The 23,995-nt window shown below is 41.3% G+C and overlaps 1 pseudogene; it reads right to left on the bottom strand.

Annotated features, from left to right (window-relative positions):
* Positions 1–15,720: 15,720 nt before the first annotated feature.
* Positions 15,721–15,870, bottom strand: LOC121283740 (annotated as a pseudogene).
* Between the last annotated feature and the right edge of the window lie 8,125 nt (positions 15,871–23,995).

Raw genomic sequence — 23,995 nt, 5'->3', positions numbered from 1 at the left:
GTAATTGGCCGGGTTGGATTTGTCCTGCTTTTTGTGTACAGGATGTACCTGGGCAATTTTCCATATAGCCAGGTAGGTGCCAGTTTTGTAGCTGTACTGGAACAGCTTGGCTAGGGGCGCGGCAAGTTCTGGAGCACAAGTCTTCAGTACTATTGCCAGAATATTGTCAGAACCCATTGCCTTTGCAGTATCCAGTGCCTTCAGCCGTTTCTTGATACCACTTGGAGTGGATCGGATGGACTGAAGAGTGGCATCTGTGATGCTGGGGACCTCTGGAGGAGGCCAAGATGGAACATCCACTCGGCACTTCTGGCTGAAGATTGTAGCAAATGCTTCGGCCTTATCTTTTGCGTTGATGTGCTGGGCTCCTCCATCATTGAGGATGGGGATATTTGTGGAGTCTCCTCCCCCAATGAGTTGTTTAATTGTCCACCACCATTCACAACTGGATGTGGCAGGACTGCAGATCTGATCCGTTGGTTGTGGGATCGATTAGCCCTGTCTATCCCTTGCTGCTTATGCTGTTTGGCACGCAAGTAGTCCTGTGTTAAATTTTCACCAGGTTGACACCTCATTTTAACTTATGCCTAGTGCTGCTCCTGGCATGCTCTCCTGCACTCTTCATTGAACCAGGGTTGATCCCCTGGCTTGATGGTAATGGTAGAGTGGGGAAATGCTGGGCCATGAGGTTACAGATTGTGGTTGAGTACAATTCTGCTGTTGCTGATGGCCCACAGTGCCTCATGGATGCCCAGTCTTGAGTTGCTAGATCTGTTCGAAATCTATCATAGTTAGCACAGTGGTAGTGCCACACAACACGATGGAGGGTATCTTCAATGTGAAGCCGGAACTTCATCCCCACAACTGTGCAGTGGTCACTCCTACCGATACTGTCGTGGGCAGACGCATCTGGGGCAGGTAGATTGGTGAGGATGAGGTCAAATATGGTTTTCCCTCTTGTTGGTTCCCTCACCACCTGCTGCAGACCCAGTCTAGCAGCTATGTCCTTTAGGACTCGGCCAGTAGTGGTGCTACTGAGCCACTCTTGGTAGTGGACATTGAAGTCCAGAGTACATTCTGTGCCCTTGCCACCCTCAGTGCTTCCTCCAAGTGGTGTTCAACAGGGAGGAGTACTGATTCACCAGCTGAAGGAGAACAGTATGTGGTAATCAGCCGATGTTTGACCTGGAGTCGATGTTGAAGACCCAAGGCAACTCCCTCCTGACTGTATACCACTGTGCCATCACCTCTGCTGGGTCTGTCCTGCCAGTGGGACAGGACATACCCAGGGATGTGATGGTGATGTCTGGGACATTATCTGTAAGGTATGATTCTATGAGGATTGCTATATCAGGCTGTTGCTTGACTAGTCTGTGAGACAGCTCTCCCAATTTGGGTACTAGCCCCCAGATGTTAATAAGGAGGACTTTGCAAAGCTGGCAGGGCTGAGAGTACCATTGTCATTTCCAGTGCCTGGTTGGTGTCATGTGGTCCGTCCAGTTTCATTCCTTTTTTGTGACTTTGAGGTTTGTTACAATTGGGTGGCTTGCTAGGCCATTTCAGAGGGCATTTAAGAGTCAACCACATTGCTGTGGGTCTGGAAGAGTCACATGTAGGCCAGGCTAGGTAAGGACGACAGATTTCCTTCCCTGAAGGACTGTAATGAACCAAATGGGTTTTACAACAATTGAAAATGGTTCCATGGTCATCATTAGACTTTTAATTCCAGATTTTTATTCAATTCAAATTCTACCATCTGTCATGTTGGGATTCATACTTGTGCCCCCAGAGCATTACCCTGGGTTTTTGGATTACTAGTCCAGTGACAATACCACTACGCCATTGCTTCCCCATTGGTCTCCTTGGTATTGTATTTTTCTTTGTCAACAATCTGTTTTCCTTGGTTGGATACCATCGGCTTATCCCCTGCTTCTGAAGGAAGTGTTCGCTCCTTTCATACATAGATTGGACTCGGGTTTCCTTTTCGGTGGGATCTTCCTGGAAGTTGAAGGTTTACCTCCCTTGTGTTAGTATGTTCCTCATCCTTGAGTTCAACCTGCTGTTTGGCTTCTAAAGTTGCTCTCTGTTTCCTCATGTGCACTTGCGCCTCCCTGAGTTTTCTCTTGGTGAGTTGGTAGTTACTTCTCTCCTGCTCCAGGATCAACCATGTTGTCCGTGTGTGCTAGAAGCTCCAGCTTTGTTGCTGTATTTTTACCTGGTTCTGTTTGACTTTTGAATTTCAGGTTCAAATTTCTGCTGCTGCTCCTTCTCCTCTGGAGCTTGTGTTTTAAGTATGTTGGTGTTCATCTGGAGATTTGGCTGATCTGAGTGAAGAAAAGTATTTTCTGCTCTCAGCAGAGGAGCTGGAATAACTGCCTCTGTAAAGAGTGAGGACAATTCTGAACTAAATTCCCAGTCAAGATCATCAGCACTGGTGGCCCTCTAGGGTGTCTCCAATTCAGTGTAGCTGAGTACAATGGTTGTTTTGATGTCTTCTGCCATTTTGAGGAAGTTGGGGACAACACAGGGACTCAGATCAGGAGAGAAAAGCGTTGGTTGTGGATGACTTACAGAATTTTGATTATTTGCTTGTTGCCATACCAGAGCGACTCTTGAATCATGCCCATGACTGGTAAGTTGGATTCCTCCAGGGCCATGCAGTGGCGTGTCTGTCACTTGTAGCCAGAGGCCTTTTAGCCATAGTTCCTGATCTGTCAGAACCATCACACTTGTTTCTGTGTCTAACTGGAAATTCATGAGGTGACCATTTATGGATATGTCATCATTCCAAAATGTGAACTGGAGGTCCTTTATTTCTTCTAAGAGCATTGTGGGATTTCTTCTTGGTGTGACTCATCTATTGTATGGACATGTTTTGAAGTTTTGACCTTACACATCTTTCCAAAGTGCCCCAGGTGGTTGCAGAGAAAGCACTGCACAGTGATTGCTGGACACTACTTGTGCCTGTGAGGCCTTTTGGCACCATTGTGCTGTCATAGTTTGCCACCATCTTGTGTTTTTCTTGATTTTGCTTTCCTTTCTCTGGAGTCTCCTTGCCCTTTTGTTGCTTTTTGAGCTGGACTGTTGGGGTTGCTCTGTACCACTGTTTAAATTCACCTCACAAATGGATCAGTTTTGCTGGCAGGCTTCCAATTGTCAGACAATTTGGATGGCTTTTTTCAAAGTCAGATCTTCTTTAGATCTTAAAGAGTATCATTGGCCACTCCCACTACTATTTGGTTTCTTATGAGCTTCGACTTAAGATCACCATAGTCACAACCTTCAGCCAATCTGTATAACTCGTGTATGAGAGAGTCTACAAGTTCCCTGGGCTTTTGAACTCTGGTTAAATTTTGCTCACTCCAAAACTTTATTGCTTCTTAGCTTAAAGTAGGTGCCAAAGGACTTCATGATCCCTTCAAAGTTATCGGAAGATTCATTTATTCCTTGTCTGGCAATTATGTCATTGGCTATTGGACCTACTGAATATAATAGTGTATTCACTTGTTCAGCCTCTGTTTTCTTATTCAGCCCTGATGCTATCATATATCTTAAAAATCTTCTTCCCCAAAATGTCCAATTTTGCACATGGTTTGGTCTTTCCATCTACCTTAATTGGTCTGGCATTGTTGATTTACCATCCTGTTTTCAGCTGAGGGGAATACAGCTTTATTTTTCTTTTAAATGAGGCTGCAGTAATGATTTTTTTTCTTCCTGTGCTTGTCGGGATTTGGCAGGCTCCCGTTGTGGTTATTAAACCATTTTAAACTTCTGCGATTCTGTAGAAAATCTTTTGAATGCATTGTTTCAATCCACTAGTTGCTTTCCTGAGCTTAGAGAATCAAATTGATTCTGATTTTTTGTTCTGGCTTCTCTTTAAATTATTTTTCCAATTCGCACGTGGCCACCACATATTATGGCATCGACTCTGGAACTGGGCTGCACTGTTCTTCAAGCTGTGCTTGTTAAAACAATCAGTCTGCCAGTGCTGCCTGATTATTCCATCAAATGTAAACACTTATTTCAGCTTTTTTTGTAGTTTGCTCACCCTTTTGTGATCTGGCTAGGTAATTTGACTCCGATTTTGATCAAGTCTCACCAAGGACCTCCACGTGCATTGGTGGAGTCCTTTTACACTGTACAGTGGATCTTTCTTGTGCCCTTCTGCCTCCATGCCTGTAATGGAGCTTTTTAGGTGACCTCCAGCTGTGTATTCAAGTTAGGCGCACTTATCTCAGGTCAGACTGCAGTTTCTTTACATCTTCATTCTTAGGGATTTTGGGGTCCTTCACTTGCTGCCTCCATGTTTTAAGGTGGTATGTTGTTCCATGAAGAGGTCTAGAGGCTTGTTGTTTGAACAATTACTGTTTATTAATAACACACAACCATATACATTTACATAGGATATAGACCTTATTAGGTGCTATCTTCATGCTGACTTCTCCCCAGTCCCACATTAACCCTTACAGTCCCAAATACCCTTATACTACAATAAATATTATACAGATGCAAGTCTTTGTTTTTCCAGTACCAGTGTGGCATATAAGGCAGCAAACAACAAAGGCCATCCAATTCTGTATTGGAATTTTACTCCAGTTTACATTGTTTCTTTATATTCAGGATGTGGGCATCGCTGGCAAGGACAGCGTTTTCACTCATCCTTGAGAAGCTGTTGATGGGCCTTCTTCTTCAATCACTGCCGTCCAAGTGGTGAAGGTATTCCCACAGTGTTGTTAGATGGGGAGTTCCAGGAGTTTGATTCAGAAAGGCGGGTGTGATGTCTTTATGTTCAGGACAGTCTGTGACTTGGATGGGATCTTGGAGGTAGTATTGCTTTAATACACATGCAGCTCTCAGTTCAAACATTGTAATTTCACCACAGCTGGCATCCAGAGTGGCTATGTTCTCATTGGAATTAAAGCCAATCCAATTATCTGGAGGTGATCTATTGAAAATTTCTTCAAAGTGCACTGTCCATCTCTTTCATTCTCTGTATTGTTGATAAGCGAACCTTGCTACGGTGTTCAAAGTCTCTTGGAAGTTTCTTTGTGATCTCTTAGTATCATTCTACCTCCCCTTGCTGCAGCCATTTCTACCTCTTTAGCCTATTTGTTGAAGTTAAGGTTTCTTTGTTTGTATATACTAGGCACTTGACTAACTTGGCCTTTTCTTTGAATTCTTTTTCTGCTTTATGTCATCTTGTTTATGTGTATTGAGTTATTGAGCTGTAAGATGCTCCACTCCAGCACATTTTGTGCCTTTGGGTGGAATTGCCATGATTAAAATCTGAAAATTTTGAAGTGCTGCCAATCAGCTCACTTGTTTTGCTAGTGCACAGATCACAAAGTGTTCACAATGCCCAATGTCAATTGGTTAAATGCATCATATGTTTGTCATGATGAAGCCACCAGGTCAAAAATCAATGCTTGAGGCAGAATAAATTAATATAATTGATTTGATTTTGGATCCAGTTTTCAGCCAGTTCATGACCAGTTCCTAGACTTATATGTAACACACCCTCTATTTTCCTTTGCTATTTGCAGCCAATTCTTTTAAGTATGCAGCACCTTGAAATTTCTTTATGTAGCTAAGCACAAGCAATAAAGAGGCCAATTTATGTTCAGCCTGTGCACGACTTTCAGGTTGTTCCACATTTGTGTGACCACAAAACTTGAAGAGAACATTGGGTATATGCTGCCACTCCTGACCAGAATGCAGTACTGTAGTACCCCAAACTATTGAATATCTTATCACTATTGCTTTCCCAAACTTCCTCCTGTCCCCCTGTACCGCTTAACTATGAGTAATGCCATGCATCTGCCTCTAGCAGCACTTCCCAAATGAACAATCACTGTCACCAGTATTCAGAAATTAATGCTAGTTGGAGAACAAAATGTTCTCAAATGACCTCTGCACTACCTGCCTTGTCCTTCTTGACCTCTTGGCAGTCACCCTGCTACTCTCCTTCTATACATGCCTAAGCTGTGGGGTTACCACATCTGAAAACATGTTATTCAAGTAGTTCTCAGCCTTACAGATGCAGTTGCTGTTCAAGCTCCAAAACCCAAAAATTTAGCTTCTCAAGCTGATGACATTTTCTGCATGTGTGGTTGTCCAGGGCACAAGAATTTCCCTGAAGTTCCCACATAGTACAGGATATGCATTCCATGGGTCTAAAGTACACTGCCATGTGTCTACTAGACTAATTAAACTTAACAGGAATCAACTAAAGACTTAGTAAATACTCACATATATATATTAAAAAATCACCAGCTGTTAAACTTCCTACAGTTAGTTGGTGAAGGAGAAAACCAGAAGTCAATCTTTACTCAGTTTTAGATTTATTCAGAAAGTGTTACATTACAAATGTATATCTCTAACTCTACAATTCACCACCAGTGACCCTCAGGGTCTCTTTATATATGGTTGAGTAATTATGCAATGAGTACCCACCACCTGTTTCCACTTAATTTATATAATTAACAGAGGCCCTTTATTTTTAAATAGAACATAACAACAAATATTCATGAACAAAATTTGCAAACAAATCTGTGATGAAGAGATATTAATGTGTATAATGTTATTGGAAATTATTTTTTTAAATAGAATTCTAGTGGGAGTCTGTGTCTAGGTATGTGTCTGTGTGTGTCTTAATTGGATTAAAGCCAGCTAGTCTGGGTGCTTTGATGTGTAGTAGTTTTGAGATGTTAATTGGGTGAACAGTAAAGAGAACAGTATGATAATGTGTTCATTTGCACTTGTTGAATAAACCATTCAAGATTGCAGGTAAGATTTTGCACCTAGCTAGGAGAAGCCAAACAATGTGTTTATTTTTTCAGCTTACTAAAATAAAGTTGGTACTCTGAAAGGGTTTTTATTATTAGAAGAGCTGAAGTTTAAAAGACTTAGTGAGACAGTGGAAAATTTACATTCAAAGGGAAAGCTAGGTATATAAAGAAAGGAATTTGTGTGTGTAAGGAAGAGGCCTTCGAGACCTAACCAGTCTGTGTGCTTCCAACCAACATGCAAAGGAACCTCATTTGGAATTTGTAAGGTCAAATGTGCTTTGCCTGGTGTCTATTTAAAGTCTATGGGTTACTGTTGCCTTAGTGGAGATTTACCTGGGGGTGATTTATTTGGGGATTTGTTAAAAAGTCATTATAGTAATAATTTGTAGCCATGTGTATGTGTTTAATTTGTTAAACTAATAAATGTTCAATTTAGTTTTTTTATAAATACCACGAGACTTGGTGGTCTTAACCCTACTGAATTCAAAGTCTGCATCTTGAAATTACAAATTGCAAAAATGGGTTATGACAGTTGTTTCAAGTTTCCGTCTGGGGTTTGAATAACGCAGCCTTTTCCAAATGCTTTGTCATAATAAATCAAAGAAGAAAAGAATGATTTTCCATATTCTCTATAAAGCATTAAATTACAAGGCACTTCCCTTCTAGGATCTCCAGTAATCTTTTGGCACAAGCACTTCCTTTTGTGAAACAATCAAATAATTAATGTCTTGCATCAACCCATTTGATCTTTGAGATTTCCTTTTTTAACATTTATTTCATGCTAGCAAGGTCAATCCTTAATCTTTATTCACTTACACCTCTGTAGAGCATATGTTATCCCCCAAGGAACGATTATCTATGGAACATTCAATGGGAAGACTGTCTTCAGCATTCCACTTGTATAGAATTTCCTCTAAAATATTTGCCAAGTAGAATCACATATATTTTGTTTCCACTAGATGCAGTGTTAACACAGCTAAAGTACTTTTTAATAACCCTTTTTATTTTCTTAGATTCCCAGGCTAAAGGGCAACATTTCCCATTTTCACCCACTAAAAACATTATGAAATCCACTCCACTTGAATACCCATCAGGAAAATGGGCGTGAGAAACAGCACTAAAAATAACTAATTTCATTTTCTTTGGATCACCAAAGGATAGAAATCTCAGTACACATTTCTCCATATTTAGTTTTTAAACGTTCTTGTTGCCCTTAAAATGTCCTCAGCCTTAGGGTGCTTCATTATAGTACTAAGTTCCAATGAGTCAACACCAGCATAAGCCTTGTCTGATTGCATAACCAATTCAACTGGCCAGTCAAGCTTTGCAACTGACTTGTTTCTTCTTTAGATTTGAAATCATCTTTTTGTGATGACCAAGTAAGATTGACCAGGATAGAAGTAATACTTTCTAAATAGAATTGCTGATTCAGCATTACTCCAGAACTATCGTGCTTAGTATCTAAACTTAAATATTTAAAATCCCCTAAAGCCTATCTTCCAATCTTAAACTCCACCTTCATCTTCTTTATAACACATTTCTCAAATTCTACAGCACCACCCCATAAGAAATCATAACCATACATCACAAAAATGCCTGAAAGTTGCTCTTTTTGACCTCAATAACACATTCCAGGGTCGGCTTTTAGTTGAACACAGCCTACTTTCAACAAAACAGATCTCAACAAAGAATGCTTCACCCCTGAGGCATCTTACAAGTCAAAAACACATTTTTTAGTTTCCCTAGGTTCCCTTCTGCATCGCTTGCCTCTTTAGGCAGTTTCAGAACATTTTTTACCCTGTAGAAACATGGGCTGAACAGGTGGGGTCATACCAGGGGTGGGGAGGGGTACCCCAAAGATGCGCTGGGAACTACCCCTCCCCTCCACCTGAAGTCTCCATGTAAGGATTGCACAGGAATTGCCTGGGAAATTCAAACTTCCAATGGGCAATTACCTTGCACTGGGAACCATCCAATACTCTGATTAAAATCACAGTCTTAGGATGGTTCTGACTCTCATGGACCTCACTTCTTGGCCATTATCTTGAACATTTAATCAGCATTTAAACTTGCCAGTAGCTTCCTCTGCATGTCGCACAATATTCACATCCTTCCATTCACTGGACCCTTCATTTGGCTCAGAGTTGATGAGCTGGAGTCCGAGCTGCGGACACTGTGACACATCAGGGAGGGGGAGAGTTACCTGGACACTGTGTTTCAGGAGACAGTCACACCCTTGGATTAATTACATTAAATTTGGATGTGGTCAGGGACAGAAGGGTGTGACTGTGGGTGAGGCAGGTATGGGATCCAGAATTCAGTTTCGGTGGAGCCTCAGCCAGTGGCCTTGTCCAATAGGTATGAGGTTCTTGCTACCGATGTGGACAAGGGCACAGGAGGCTGAGCAAACTGACAACAGCACCGTGGTACAGAGTGCCATTCAAGTTGGGGGAGAAAAGAGAAATATCATAGTAATAGGGGATAGCATAGTTAGGGGAATAGATACCCTTCTCTGCAGCAAAGACAGAGAGTCCCGAAGGCTGTGCAGCCTTCCTGGTGCCAAGGTTAAGGGCATCTCTTCTGGCTGGAGAGGAACGTGGAGTGGGAAGGGAAGGATCCAATTGTCATGGTCCACATAGTTACCAACAAAATAGTTAGGACTAGGAAAGAGGTTCTGCTGAGGGACTACAAGCAGCTCAGGGCTAAATTAAAAAGCAGAACCACAAAGATAATAATTTCCAAATTCTACCTGAGCCACGTGCAAACTGGGTACTGTAAATAAGATTAGAGAGGTAAATGCGTGGATCAAAGATTGGTTTGGGGGAAATGAGTTCCAATTCATGGGGCACTGACACTAGTACTGGGGAAGGAGAGAGCTGTTCCATTGGGACAGGCTTCATTTGAACCAGCCTGGGACCAGTGTCCTGGCGAATCATGAAACTAGGGTTGTAGAAAGGACTTTGTACTAATTAGTGAGGGTGAGGGTTCAATTGAAAGGAAGTTCAAAAAATCAAAAAGAAATGGAAGAGCAGAGGTGCAGGGTGTTGAAGAGGCGAAAGATAATGAAAGTGTGACAGGAAGGGGCAGAAATTATAAGCGGAAGAGTTCCGCAGAAATTAGAACCAGAATGAGTAATAATGGTAAAAAGTCAAAGCTTAAGGGTCTTTATCTGACTGCATGCAGCAATTGGAACAAGATGGATGAGTTGACAGCACAAATAGAAATAAATGAATAGGACTTGGTAGCTATTACAGAGACGTTGTTGCATGGTGACCAAGGCTGAGAATTCAATAGTCAAGAGTATTCAATGTTCTGGAAAAGTAGGCAAGAAGGAGAAGGAGATGGGGTAGCTTTGTTAATAAAGGAAGGTATCAGTGCAGTGGAGAGTAGTAATATAGGTGTAATAGATTGATAGATCACGATGTGAAATCAGTTTGGGTGGAAATAAGGAATAGCAAGAGGAAGAAGTCATGGGTGGGAGTCGTCTATAGGCCCCCGAGGAGTTGCCTCACTGTAGGACAAAGTGTAAATTGGGAAATAAAAGAGGTGTCTAAGAAGGATACTACAACTGTCATGGGTGATTTTAGTCTGCATAGTGACTGGACAAATCAGATTGGCAGGGGTAACATAGAAGACGAATTTGTAGAGCGCATCAGGGATTGTTTCTTAGAGCAATACATTGCAGAACCTACCCGGGAACAGGCTACTTTAGATCTAGTAATGTGTGATGAGGTGAGATTAATAAGAGATATCGTAACTAAAGATCCTCTAGGGGGTAGTGATCACAACATGGTGGAATTTCACATTCAGTTTGAGGGCAAGCAACTCGGTTCTCAAACCAGTGTCCTCAACTTAATTAAGGGCAATTACAGAGGTATGAAGAAAGGGTTGTCTAAAACAGGCTGGGAAAATAGACTAAGGGAAAGGTCAGTGGATGAGCAGTGGCAGACATTTATGAAGATATTTCATAATGCTCAACAATATTTATCCTGGTCAAAAAGAAGGGCTAGATGGGAAGGATGAACCACCCATGGTTAACAAAGGTGGTCAAGGAGAGTGTCCAATCAAAAACTAAGGCATACAAAGCAGCAAAAACTAGTGGTAGGCCAGAGGTTTGGGAATTGTTTAGGAACCAGCAGTGGATGACTAAAAAGCTAATAAAGATGGAGAAAATTGATTATGAAAGTAAATTGGCAAGAAATATAAAAACAAACAGCAAGAGTTTCTACGGATATATGAAGAGAAAGAGAGTGGCTGATGTGAGTGTGGGACCCTTGGAGGATGCGACTGGAGAATTGATAACAGGGAACAAGGTAATGGAAGATAATTTAAACCAATATTTTGCATTGGTCTTCACGGTGAAGGACACTATAACCATCTCAAAGATATCAGACAAGCAAGGAGCTAATGGGAGGAAAGATCTTGTAACAGTCTCAATCAGGAGGGACAAAGTATTTGACAAACTAATGGGACTAAAGGCAGACAGGTCGCCAGGAGCTGATGGCCTGCATCCAAGGATTTTAAAGGAAGTGGCTGCAGAGATAGTGGAGACATTGGTCAAAATAATCCAGAACCCACTGAATTCCAGGAAGGTCCCAACAGATTGGAAAACCACTAAAGTGATTCTCCTGTTCAAGAAGGGAGGGAGACAAAAAGCAGAAAAACTATAGGCCAGTCAGCCTAACATCTGTTGTTGGGAAAATTCTGGAGTCCATTATTAAGGAAGAAATAGCCGGACATTTAGAAAAGCTTAATGCAATCAGAGTCAACATTGTTTGTGGGAAGGAAATCATGTTTGACAAATTTGCTAGAGTTCCTTGAAGATATAGCAAGCAGAGTTGATAAAGGGGAGCCAGTATATGTAGTGTATTTGGATTTCCAGAAGGCATTCAATAAGGTGACACATAAAAGATTATTGCAGAAGATAGGAGCTCATGGTATTGGGGGTAATGTATTAGCATGGATTGAGGATTGGTCAACACACAGAAGACAGAGTCGGGATTACTGGGTCTTTTTCAGTTTGGTAAGACGTAACTATTGGAGCCTCACAAGGATCAGTCTTAGGGCTATCTATATTAATAACTTGTAGGAGGGGGCAGAGTGTAATGTATCCAAATTTGCTGATGATAAAAAAATAGGTGGGAGAGTATGTTGTGATGAGGTCAAAAGGAATCTGCAAGGGGATATAAATAGGTTGAGTGAGTGGGTAAAAACTTGGCAAATGGAGTTTAATGTAGGAAAGTGTGAGGTCATGCACTTTGGTAGGAAGAATCAAAAGGCACACTATTATTTAAATGGAGAGACGCTCCAAAAAAAAGTGCAGCACAGAGGTATCTGGGTGTTCTTGTGCATGAAACCCAAAAAGTTAGCATGCAGGTGCAGCAAGTAATTAAGAAGGCAAATGGAATTTTGGCCTGTCTAAGGGATTGGAGTTTAAAAATAGGGAAGTCTTGTTACAACTGCACAGGGTGTTGGTGAGGCCGCACCTGGCGTAGTGTGTGCAGTTTTGGTCCCCGTATTTAAGAAAGGATGTACTGGCATTGGATGCAGTTCAAAAGAGATTCTCTAGGCTGATTCTTGGGATGAAGGGGTTGACTTATCAAGAACGGCTAAACAGGTTAGGCCTTCATTCATTAGCATTTATAAGAGTGAGGGGTGATTGTATTGAAACGTAAAAGATTCTGAGAGGGCTTGACAGGGTAGATGTTGAGAAGATGTTGTTAGGGATGGAAACAGTTAAAGAAATTCAATTGCTAATTATTAAGTTGTTTAACTAAGTACCCATTTGGTATAAAAGGGATAACAGCTGAGACTATTTGGGTTGGTGGCAAGTTTTATGACAAGCAATAAAACTCTATCTGAAGGAGTCTGTCTTGCTTTTGGTCTTCATTTCTAAACAACTATTGGAGTTTAACAGTGGGAGCAGAGAAAGGTTCCTGCTAATAAGTAAGAAGATCGGAAACTAAGCTTTCTTTGGACAAAATTGTGTTTGGAGTTAACTTTTTGAATAGAGTGGTTTTGAGTCACTCACAAAACAAGAAAAAAAATGGCTAAATCAAAACGTAGAGTGTCGGGGTTTGATTACCCACCGATGTTTTCTGAGCCATGTGACCAATGGAAAAATGAAGTAACCATATGGACACGGGTTATGTCCTTGCCAAAGAAAAAACAGGGAATGACCTTGGCACGTCTGCTACCATATGAAAGCAAAATAACATGCAAAGTATTTTCAGAGTTGGAGCCTGAGCATTTGGACACAGATGAAGGTTTGGCAACTTTATTAGATTTTATGGATAAGATCTATCAAAAAGCTGATTTATTAAGTGCTTACGAAGCATGGTCTGATTTTGACAAATTTAGAAAGTTGGAAGAAAGTTCCAAAGAAGATTACGTAATGGAATTCAGTAGACCGTAAGCAAGATTGCAAAAGGACTGTTTAGAAATTCCCCAATCGGTGCTGGCATTCAAGTTACTAGACTGTGCCAAAGTATCAAATGTGGACCGGCTTCTAGTTCTAACTGGAGTTAAGTTTGCAGAGGGACACACACTGCTAGAACAGATATCAGAAGCTGTCAAAAAATTCCTTGGAAAATATTCCTTTCCGGTAGCGTTCATGGCACAACTGGGTCATTCAGTGGTAAGACAGAAAATGGAGGATACAATGTTAATGGGATGGTGAGGTCGTTTAGAAACAGGACACAACCATTAGTACGAAAGGAGATTTGTAACTAGAGACAATGGGGACAGAAACACCTTGGACAGTTATGGCAGGAGAAAAGAATTGGGGATTTACAACAAAAGAATGAACACCAGAAATGCCCAGAGTGTGGTCAATTGGTGTTTCAGGTGTGATTCAAAATACCACCATGCAGTGAACTGTCCTAAACGATATATTAAGGTGTTCGAAATTAAACATGAGACAGAAGACTCAGAAGAAGAAGATGGAGATATTGACCAAAGGGAGGGCGTTGTATTAGTTACAGGAAGTTTCAGCCGGGTGATGAATGTCTTAGTGGCAGACTCCTTCAACTGTGCGGTGCTAGATAGCAGACTGCACATCTACACTCTGTGGAATAGACTGGTTAAAGTGCTACCTGGACTCCTTAAATGACAAGGACCGGAGTAAGGTTAAAGAATTTGCGAGTTCCACCAGTTTTAGACTTGGAGATGATAATGCCCTAAAATCTCTAAAAAGGGTAGCGATTCCTTGTAAGATAGCTGGAGTCAATCATTTCATCAGCACAGATGGTAGTGTCTAGCGAAATACCATTACTGTTGAGCAGACCATTGATGAAGAAAGTGTAAATTTAGCTGGATATGGAAAATGACAAGGCCATTGTGTTTGGAAAACCTGTGGATTTACAATTTACGCAATCTGGACACTACTGTATTCCTTTAATGAAACTTAGCTTTTCTACTAAGTGGATTAAAGAAGTGCTATTAGTGTCAGGGGATAGGGATTTGGAAGACAAAAAGCAAGTTGTGTTAAAATTGCATCAGCAGTTTGTCCACCCTTCTTCGCAAAAATTAAAAATTTTGCTAAGGGATGCAGGAATAACAGATGGAGAGTACTCTAAACTTAAAGAGGAGATAAATGATATATGTAAGAAATACAGAAGGACACCGTCATGGCCAACAGTGAGTCTACCTTTCGCGAGGGATTTCAATGAAGTCATGGCAATGGATTTAAAAGTGTGGGATAAAGATAAGAACATTTTTATTTTACATTTTGTAGATTTGGCAACAAGGTTTAGCCAGTCAACAATCATATACAATTAAGAAAAGAAAATAATTGTGCATCAGATAATAGAGAAGTGGAAAGGGACAAGAATGGGACCACCAGTGGAATTCCTCACTGATAATGGGGGGGAATTTGCTAACGATGAATTCCGGGATATGTACGAAAACATGAATATAATCATTATGAATACAGCAGCTGAAAGCCCCTTTAGTAACAGAGTGTGTGAAAGGAATCACGCAGTTATAGATGAGTTGCTTCGTAAAATATTAGCGGATTGACAAAAGCTGTAAATTAACATCAGCTCTAGCACGGGCTGTTCATGCCAAGAATTCACTGCAGGTGGTTGGGGGCTATTGTCTATATCAGTTGTATTTTGGTAGAGACCCAAAAATTCCTTCAGTGAATAATCATTCCTCCAGCTTGGGAGGGAACTACGATTAGCTCCACCTTTTTTGAGCATTTAAATGCACTACATATGAGTAGAAGAGCATTACTTAAAGCCAAAGTTTCAGAGAATTCAGCGAGCTCTAAGACATAATGTGCGTCCATCAGAAACTATTTTCAATCAGGGAGCCATGGTATAGGTTATAAGAGAGAAGGACTTAATGAGTGGAAAGGCCCAGGAAAGATTATAGGTAAATATGGTAAAACAGACATTTTACAGCATGGGAACTAGACTATTCAGGTACACTCATCAAGGTTAGTTGGTAAAAACAAAAAAACTGCAGATGCTGGAAATCCAAAACAAAAACAGAATTACCTGGAAAAACTCAGCAGGTCTGGCAGCATCGGCGGAGAAGAAAAGAGTTGACGTTTCGAGTCCTCATAACCCTTCGACAGAACTTGAGTTCGAGTCCAAGAAAGAGTTGAAATATAAGCTGGTTTAAGGTGTGTGGGGGGCAGAGAGCGAGAGAGAGAGAGAAGTGGAGGGGGGTGGTGTGGTTGTAGGGACAAACAAGCAAGATGTGTTTGTATGAGCGACGTAGAGTGTTTGTGAGATGAGAGAGCTGTCTGTGAGCATTGGGTGAGCTTGTGTGTTTTTTCTGTGTAGCTGCTGCAGGGGAGTGAGCGTGTGAGTGAAAGAGAAAGAAAGAAAGCTGGGTTTTGAAACATATACATGTTGAAAAGTAAAGAAAGCAGATGTTTGCAAGAAAACTATTTTTAAGCATTGAAAATCTCCTGGAAAGGGGGGAGGTGTGCACCATTCCCAGAGATACTGCAATACCAGGTCGACGTGTGGAGTGGACGGAGCAAGCCCCTATTCCATCTCCCTGCTCCAAAAATCAAAGGTTAGTTGGTACAGTCTACAAATTTGTGGGTTCGGAAAGTGTAGGAAGGGATGAGGATCCATGTACTTCTCATACCCATATGTTGCATGATTGTGAGGACCAGGTAGCTGAAACTGATAGGTGTCAAAGAATAAATCAGCAACTGCAGGTTACTTCAGGAAAAAGTACAATTTATTTAGCGCTAAATGGCTAACGGCCATTGGGAGCAGGTCACAATAAATCTGCTCAATGATAAAGCGTTCAACAAGCAATATTTATACAGTGGCTCCAGCATATTCGCACAGTGATCCTATTAACTTGAGTGATCTTATTAACTTGCCCTTCTTTATTCTCTTATAATTATATCTATGTTAGTTAATTGATTTTGTTTACCCATACAGTTTTTTGATTGTCCCTTATCTCTTCTAACAATGTACTATTCATTCCATGAGACAACATCTGATCCTTTTATCTGAGTCATAATCAAGTAACAATCAGGTAGTTATACATCAACCATTATCAGTGCATGCAGTTGTATCTCACAATTGGTCAGGTAATCGGTAAGTGAACTAAGTAATTACATCAGCTACAAGACAAACAGTTTTACAAAGACAGACAGTTTATAAGACATGTTGCATCAAATTAGAACACAATCAACACTACGAGATATAGAATACAAAGAACAGGGAAGTTTAAAAAAACAACCTGGCCACCATACTTATGTAATTAATTGTGCACAAAGTTCATATTATTCTGGCTATGCTCTAAGAATACTTTCTTGGTTTTCCCACAAAGCTTACAATTTCGTTTTAACATTTATCTGTACGCACATAAGGTACATGTTAAACATAGTCAGGATTGTTAACATTTTCATGTCTTCCTCCTTCTTGTCCGTGGTGGGCTACAGGACAACTGGCTATTTTCTCAGCTTACTTCCTCTTACCTCTCTATTTCCTATCCTGTAATATTTTCTTTCTCAGTCCCCCCCTTTTGTGCTTTACAACACAATCCCCTTAGTCCCTTCCCATCATGCCATTTCCCTTCTATACTTGTCCTTCTTCCACTTGTTGAGTGTTTCTTTTATTAGTTGCTCTGATCAGAGGGAGTGTAGGCAAAACAGGAGGTGCAAACTCAAGTATTGTGGCATCATTGTCCGTGCGCTGTATTGTTGCATCAACTTTTAGATTACTTCCCTTTGGTGTAGGTTCCAGGGTGTCAGTTCCGAAGACTACCTGCTCTTTAGTGTTTTTAATTATTACAATATAGTCTACAATATAGTGTAAATTAGGTTAGTGGTTACAACATAATAGTGGGTTGCATTGTGCGTTTTTCTGAAATATAAGCCATTATGTTTAGTCGGGTTGACATATATCAAACAATTATTCCAATGGTTTAAACCGCATGTCCCTTCATTTATGGTGGCATAGTCTGGGCACAACCAGATATCGTCCGTCTGATGACATTGTTCCCATTGCAATCCTTTCATTGAGTTATTCGTTATCACTGCCCAATTTGGGGCTTCTGGGACTGTCAACCACACCTTTTCCTTTGCCCAGCCCATGTTTTTGACCCAATATAGTCGGGAGCTCAATGTATCATCTTTGATTTTAGTTGGGTGTAGAACCATACCCAGGATTATTGTTTCCTCTTTTTTTTTGTTGCTGCTCTTAAGGTGGGGGATGCGGGTGGCTAGAGAGACATTTCGGACATCAACATTTGCTAGGGATGACCCTAGCACCCATTTTCATGAAATCTCCCCTATCCAATCTGGCACCCAGTGATTTTTTTAAGCTGCAACAAGTTTTTATCTACTTGGCCAGAACCCAAGACCCGTATAAGGTGCATACAGCATCCCTTGTTTCATTCTTTTCTTCACCTTCTTCTCTGTCAATCAGGGCATTTATTGTGTTTGTTACTGGCTTCAGGCGTTTCAAACCTTCCTGGATAAGGACAGTCAGCTGTTCACTAGGCTGTTTCTCCCCGGTCATCATATTGCACCAGAATTATCTGGTTCATGTGAGCCTTTAGCTTGTGAATTTCTGTTTGTAACGTGCCTATGACTAAGTTATTGACTGTGGCTGTTCCTGCCGCATATCCGATTCTTGCTACCTCTAAGATGCCTCTTCTTTCATGGCGTTTTTGAGTGGGGTCCACGGTGGTGTCACTCACCAACTGTTCTTTCCCAACTTCTAACGTTAGCCCCGTTTGGCTAACTTCTTCTCTTAACAGTTTGGTATGTAGGTTTCTTAGTCCATTGGGACACCATTCTGGCATGTTGAGCTTAGTTAGGTTTACCACTAGCATTACATGGGTATATCCAGGTATGATGATAACTTCCTCCTTCTCTGGGATTATTACTAGCCCTGTGTTTAGTGGTATTACTTCTGACCCATTTTTAAGGCACTCCCGGGGTGCCATAGTAGTTGTTTCTATTGGGGTAGGTGAAGTAGTTAAGGATGCAGTTGGGGCCAAAGTTGTTGACAGGGGCACATAGGGTGTATCAGGGCAACTTTCTCCATTGATTATTTTGATTTTACCATCTGGGCAGCACTCAATCTTTGTTAGATTAGTCTTTCCCCCTACTGCAGGTTGGAGAGTGCAATCCTAACAACTACCATTGTTGTTGCTAGTGCATGTAAAATTGCCAAAAGAGTGATGACTTGATGGTACTCCGCACTGTTAATTCTTACATGTACACTCGTTTTTATCACCCCCCCCACATTGTTCGACTAGGTTGACCCCTTGTCCCTGCCCATTCTTTACTAACCCCACCACAAATAGACACAAGAGTAGCATGATTACTTACAGTTTCTTATGATTTACTTAATAGTGTTCAACCTCAAAACAAAAACAGAATTACCTGGAAAAACTCAGCAGGTCTGGCAGCATCGGCGGAGAAGAAAAGAGTTGACGTTTCGAGTCCTCATGACCCTTCTCGTCCACTTTGTGTCTTAACTCCAGGAAACCACAGCCAAGGGTGGTGAGGAAGTCACAGCCGAGGGCAGTGAATCAGGTGGAAGCGGAGCTCTGGGTCGCCTGATCTTGATTTTCAGTATGTCAAATTTGGTAAGCGTGGATGTTCGTCACTTCATCATCACAGGTACTGATGAAACTAGGTAGCTGGTCACATGGTTAGTGGTCCAAAGACCTACCATGAATCACATCATCTGAATGTGTGTTACTTTATTAATTATTTATTTACATTAACCCAAGGAAAAAGCCGTATTTAGCTAACATCGTTATAATTAAGGGTCATGAGATCTCGAAACATCAACTCTTTTCTTCTCCGCCAGTGCTGCCAGACCTGCTGAGTTTTTCCAGGTAATTCTGTTTTTGTTTTGGATTTCCAGCATCCGCAGTTTTTTGTTTTTATCTCAGTGTTCAAACTCAATTAGCTTTCCTCTGGAGCTGGTACTCGCTTGCAGTGAGAGGCGTGTATCCAAGTAGCTTTTCCTTCACACTTTACTGCTGTTCTCATTGTCAGTAGCACTTGATAGGGTCCTTCCCATCTGGGTTTAAGGGAATCTTTCCTTTTGTGTACTTTCACAAGGACCCACTCTCCTGGTTTAGCGTATGGCACTGGAAGTCTCCTGGTGTCTTCTATGATTCTTTTAACTGTGCATGAATAGATCTCAATTATTTGGTTAATGCTTGACAATACTGTATCCATTTATCATCTGCCTCATGTAGATCAAAGGGTTTAGTTAGCCAGGTGGGGTTAAATCCTACCCCCATAGGGCTGTCCATTATTATTTCATGTGGACTCAATTTCACCTCTGAGTGAGGTATGAATGCATACTCATTAGAGCTATGGGCAAAACTTCTGGCCATTTTAAACCAGTTTCTCTACAAAGCTTGGCTAGTTTGTTTTTCAAAGTACCATTATTTCTTTCTACTATTCCAGATGATTGCGGATGGTAAGAGCAATGCAAGTTTTGCTTAATACCCAAAGCCTTGTATATCTCCTGCATCATTTTTCCCATAAAGTGTGTTCCTCTGTCACTATCAATATTTTCTGGTAAGGCAAATCTGCAGATTATTTCCTTAAGCAGTATTTTCACTATTGTCATAGCGTCCGCCTTACGTGCCGGGAAAGCTTCAATCCATTTAGAGAAGGTATCTATTATAACTAGCACATACTTGTATCCTAATGCCATAGGTAACTGTATAAAATCAATTTGTATGTTTACAAAAGGTCCACAGGGACCTATTTTAACAGCAGACCGAGTAGGTTCGCTCCTGCCAGTGTTGTGTTTTTGGCAAATGGCACACCTTTGGCAGAGGTTAACTGACACTTGCGCAAAACCAGGGACATACCATGTGTTTCGGATGGTCTCTATCATCTCCCCTTTGCTCGAGTGCATCACACCGTGAGCAATCTTTGCTAAATATGGTAACATTTGTCTGGGGGCCACAGGTCTGCCATCTGTGGATCGCCAAAGACCATCCAAATCTTTGTGACATCCCTTAAGGATCCATGACTTACGTTCTTTGAAAGGGACAGATTCTTGTAGGGTTACAAGTTCTGACAGTAAACTAGGGAGTTTGTTTTCTGTCCTGTTTGGGAGACACAATGCCTCGGGAAGTGGGACAGCAGCAGCATTTTTAGCAGCAAGGTCACCGCACTCATTACCCTTGGAGATGTTGTCTTTGTTTCCTGTATGGGCCTGACATTTAATAACTGTGACCTTGGAAGGATAGCGGTTAATAAGTCTTGCACTAGCTTACCATGTCGAATAGGGGTACCTAAGGGCTTCACTTCCCAGGATCTTCTAGCATTGAGCTTTTTCTGTGCTCAAAGGGGTGCTCTGTCCCGCGTGTGGACATTCATTTTTCCAATGTCCTGTTTCTCCACAGTTAAAGCAGACACCCCTTCCTGGGGTTGCCTGCATCACCCCCCCCAACCTGCCCCCATCCTTTCCCTCTGCCTCTACCTTTTTCCCTGAAATTGTTTCCCTGCAATTGGCCAAGTTGCAGAGCAATCAACCTTCCCTCCAATTGTTCTTTCCTTTGTTCTAGGCAGCTTTGGCAGTGTGAGGCAACAGCTACCAGCTCTGTGAGCGTTTGGTTTGCCACCCTATACAGATGCTGTTGAGCTGATTTTGGATTTTAGGCAAAAGCCCTCCCACAAAGGTGGCTGCAACCACTTTTAGGGCCATATCTCTGGGCTTGGTAATCCCAGAATGAGATTCAAAGATTCTAATCCTTCGCTTTAAAAAATCTGCAGGAGATTCATTCTTTTCCTGCTTACAATTTTGGATTTTGGACCAATCAGCCCTTTTGGGGAATATTACACATACTGCATCAATCAGTTGTCCCTTAAAGTCGCCTAGGGCTTCAGTGCAACCTGGATCATCTTCGGGCCATTGGGCTGCTTCAAGAAGCCTTTTCTGTACCTCGCTGGGTACTATCACTCTCAACAATTGCAGCATATTCGACCAATTGGGATTATAATACTGCATTACTGTTAGAAGTTCTTCAGTAAATTTCTCTGGCTGTTCTCTAATAGGGGGAAAATCCTTAGCTAAATTTCTCAAATCCCCCGGGGTCCATGGGGCATGGACCGTTACCAGTTTCCCATTTGCACCAGACAGCTCTCTAAGAGGAGCTTGCATGTGCATTACTGGTTCTGCCTTTGCTTGTTCACCTCTAGTTTTTACTGGGAAAAAGTTTCATTGCCCAGGTGAGGGGCTTTTCAAATATGTCTTTAGGCTTTTGTTTGGTAGGCCCCTCTTAATAGAGGACAACCAATCTATCAAATCTGATTTATTAGAGGAACTATCTTCCTCAGTTGTTCCTGATGGGAGTAGAGGATACAAGGGTGCTGTTGGCACATTGGCACTAATAGTCTTGTTAGCTTCCTTTAGAGTTTTTACTTATCTCAGGAGCTTATTATGCGAGTCTTGGAGTCCTCTAACTCTGGAGTCTGCCTGTCTTTTACTGGCTTCTTGGTCCCAATCATAATAAGCGCCCCACTGGTCTTGTTTAACTTTACCGCCTCCACCCTCCAGCGCTTTTCTTAAAGGTACTAATTTATCCATATCCTAAGTGCCTTCCATTGGGAATTGCTTCTTGGGATCATCTCTAGTTATCCAATTCCATTTTTTTCAAAAATTTGCAAGTATTTTTACCATAATTTTGATATATATAATAAGCTGGCGTTCCCTTTGGTGGGACTGGAACATCCCCTTTGGAAGTGGATCCGCCCATAGTGCACTTTAACCTTTTTCCCTAGATCTAGAAACCTATATACCTAAGTCAACTTTTACCTTTAGACAATATTGTCCTAACTTTACCCTTCGAGCCCTTTTGCTTTACCTGCAGCAACCCACAATACCTTCAAGATCAGATGACACTGCCCCTCCTCTGGGAGTCCCCTTCAAGGCTTTCAGCTGTGGCAGTCTCCTTTTGACACCTCGCCTTCGAACTGGCTTCCCTTCAGAGTGGCGTAGTCATCTGAGACACGGCACCAAGTTTACTGTCAAAGAATAAATCAGCAACTGCAGGTTACTTCAGGAAAAAGTACAATTTATTTAGCACTAAACAGTACAATGGCCATTGGGAGCAGGTTACAATAAATCTGCTCAACGATAAAGCGTTCAACAAGCAATATTTATACAGTGGCTCCAGCATATTCACACAGTGATCCTATTAACTTGAGTGATCCTATTAACTTGAGTGATCCTATTAACTTGAGTGATCTTATTAACTTGCCCTTCTTTATTCTCTTATAATTATATCTATGTTAGCTAATTGATTTTGTTTACCCATATAGTTTTCTTGTTTGTCCCTTATCTCTTCTAACAATGTATTATTCATTCCATGAGACAACATCTGATCCTTTTATCTGAGTCATAATCATGTAACATTCAGGTAGTTATACATCAACCGTTATCAGTGCATGCAGTTATATCTCACAATTGGTCAGGTAATCAGTGAGTTAACTAAGTAAATACATCAGCTACAAGACAAACAGTTTTACAAAGACAGACAGTTTATAAGACATGTTGCATCAAATTAGAACACAATCAACACTACGAGATATAGAATACAAAGAACAGGGAAGTTAAAAAAACAAGCTGGCCACCATACTTATGTAATTAATCATGCACAAAGTTCATTTAATTCTGGCTATGCTCTAAAAACACTTTCCTGGTTTTCCCACAAAGCTTACAATTTCATTTTAACATTTATCTGTACGCACATAAGGTACAAGTTAAACACAGTCAGGATTGTTAACATTTTCATGTCTTCCTCCTTCTTGTCCGTGGTGGGTTTCGGTAGGCTACAGGACAACTGGCTATTTTCTCAGCTTACTTCCTCTTACCTCTCTCTTTCCTATCCTGTAATATTTTCTTTCTCATAAAGTATTTGAGGATGGAAATAGTAATTTGGATGAAGAAGATGAGACAATTTGTCCCAGAGGCTAACTATCGAAAGCTGGTACTAAAATTATGTACTTGCCAAAATGGACCAGTCAATGATGGGGTGCGACAATTGTAGGAAGGGCAGAGAAGGCCATTGGAAAATATAAAAACTGGTTAAGTGTACGAGTTAAAGGACAGGAGGTTAGACTTATGGATTGGGAACACAAAGTACAAAAATGGAAGACACAGAAACGCAGTATCAGTTCAGACAGTGGGTCTGGGAGTGAACATGCCTCTAGGAAGAGATTGCAAACTTTTGACAGAACATCATCTATAAATGGGAGGAGGAGATCAAACAGTAACAGCCCGGAGCGAGATAGAAGGCAGAATAGAGGGCATAACTTAACAAGGTCAAGGAATATAGCACAGACTGGTAACACTACAAGGAGCAGAAGCCCATGTGATTGAAGTGTCTTAGTAGCTTCAAACAAATTAGACGATTAATTAATAAACGATGCCAAACAGCAAGGACTACATAGTTGGAAGGAATTTGGGTATACACAGAGGTGTCAGATAGGGGACAATCAGCTCTGTCTCATAGATGGATATGTATGGAAAAGATGCTTCCTGATGGGACTTACAAAGCTAAAGCCAGGCAAATGGCACGAGGGTTTGAAGAAAAATTGGGTGACCAGGATATAAGAGTAGATTCACCTGCGGCAGGGAAAGTTATGCTGAAGATCTTTTTGGCTCTATTAGCTACAAATGCTTGGGAATGTAAGTCCATTGATATTAAAGCTGCTTTTTGCAGGGGCACCAACTTCAAAGGAA

This window comes from Carcharodon carcharias, chromosome 10 (assembly GCF_017639515.1).
Source record: "Carcharodon carcharias isolate sCarCar2 chromosome 10, sCarCar2.pri, whole genome shotgun sequence".
In the NCBI taxonomy this organism is placed as follows: Eukaryota; Metazoa; Chordata; class Chondrichthyes; order Lamniformes; family Lamnidae; genus Carcharodon; species Carcharodon carcharias.
This window is presented reverse-complemented; position numbering and strand designations above follow the sequence as displayed.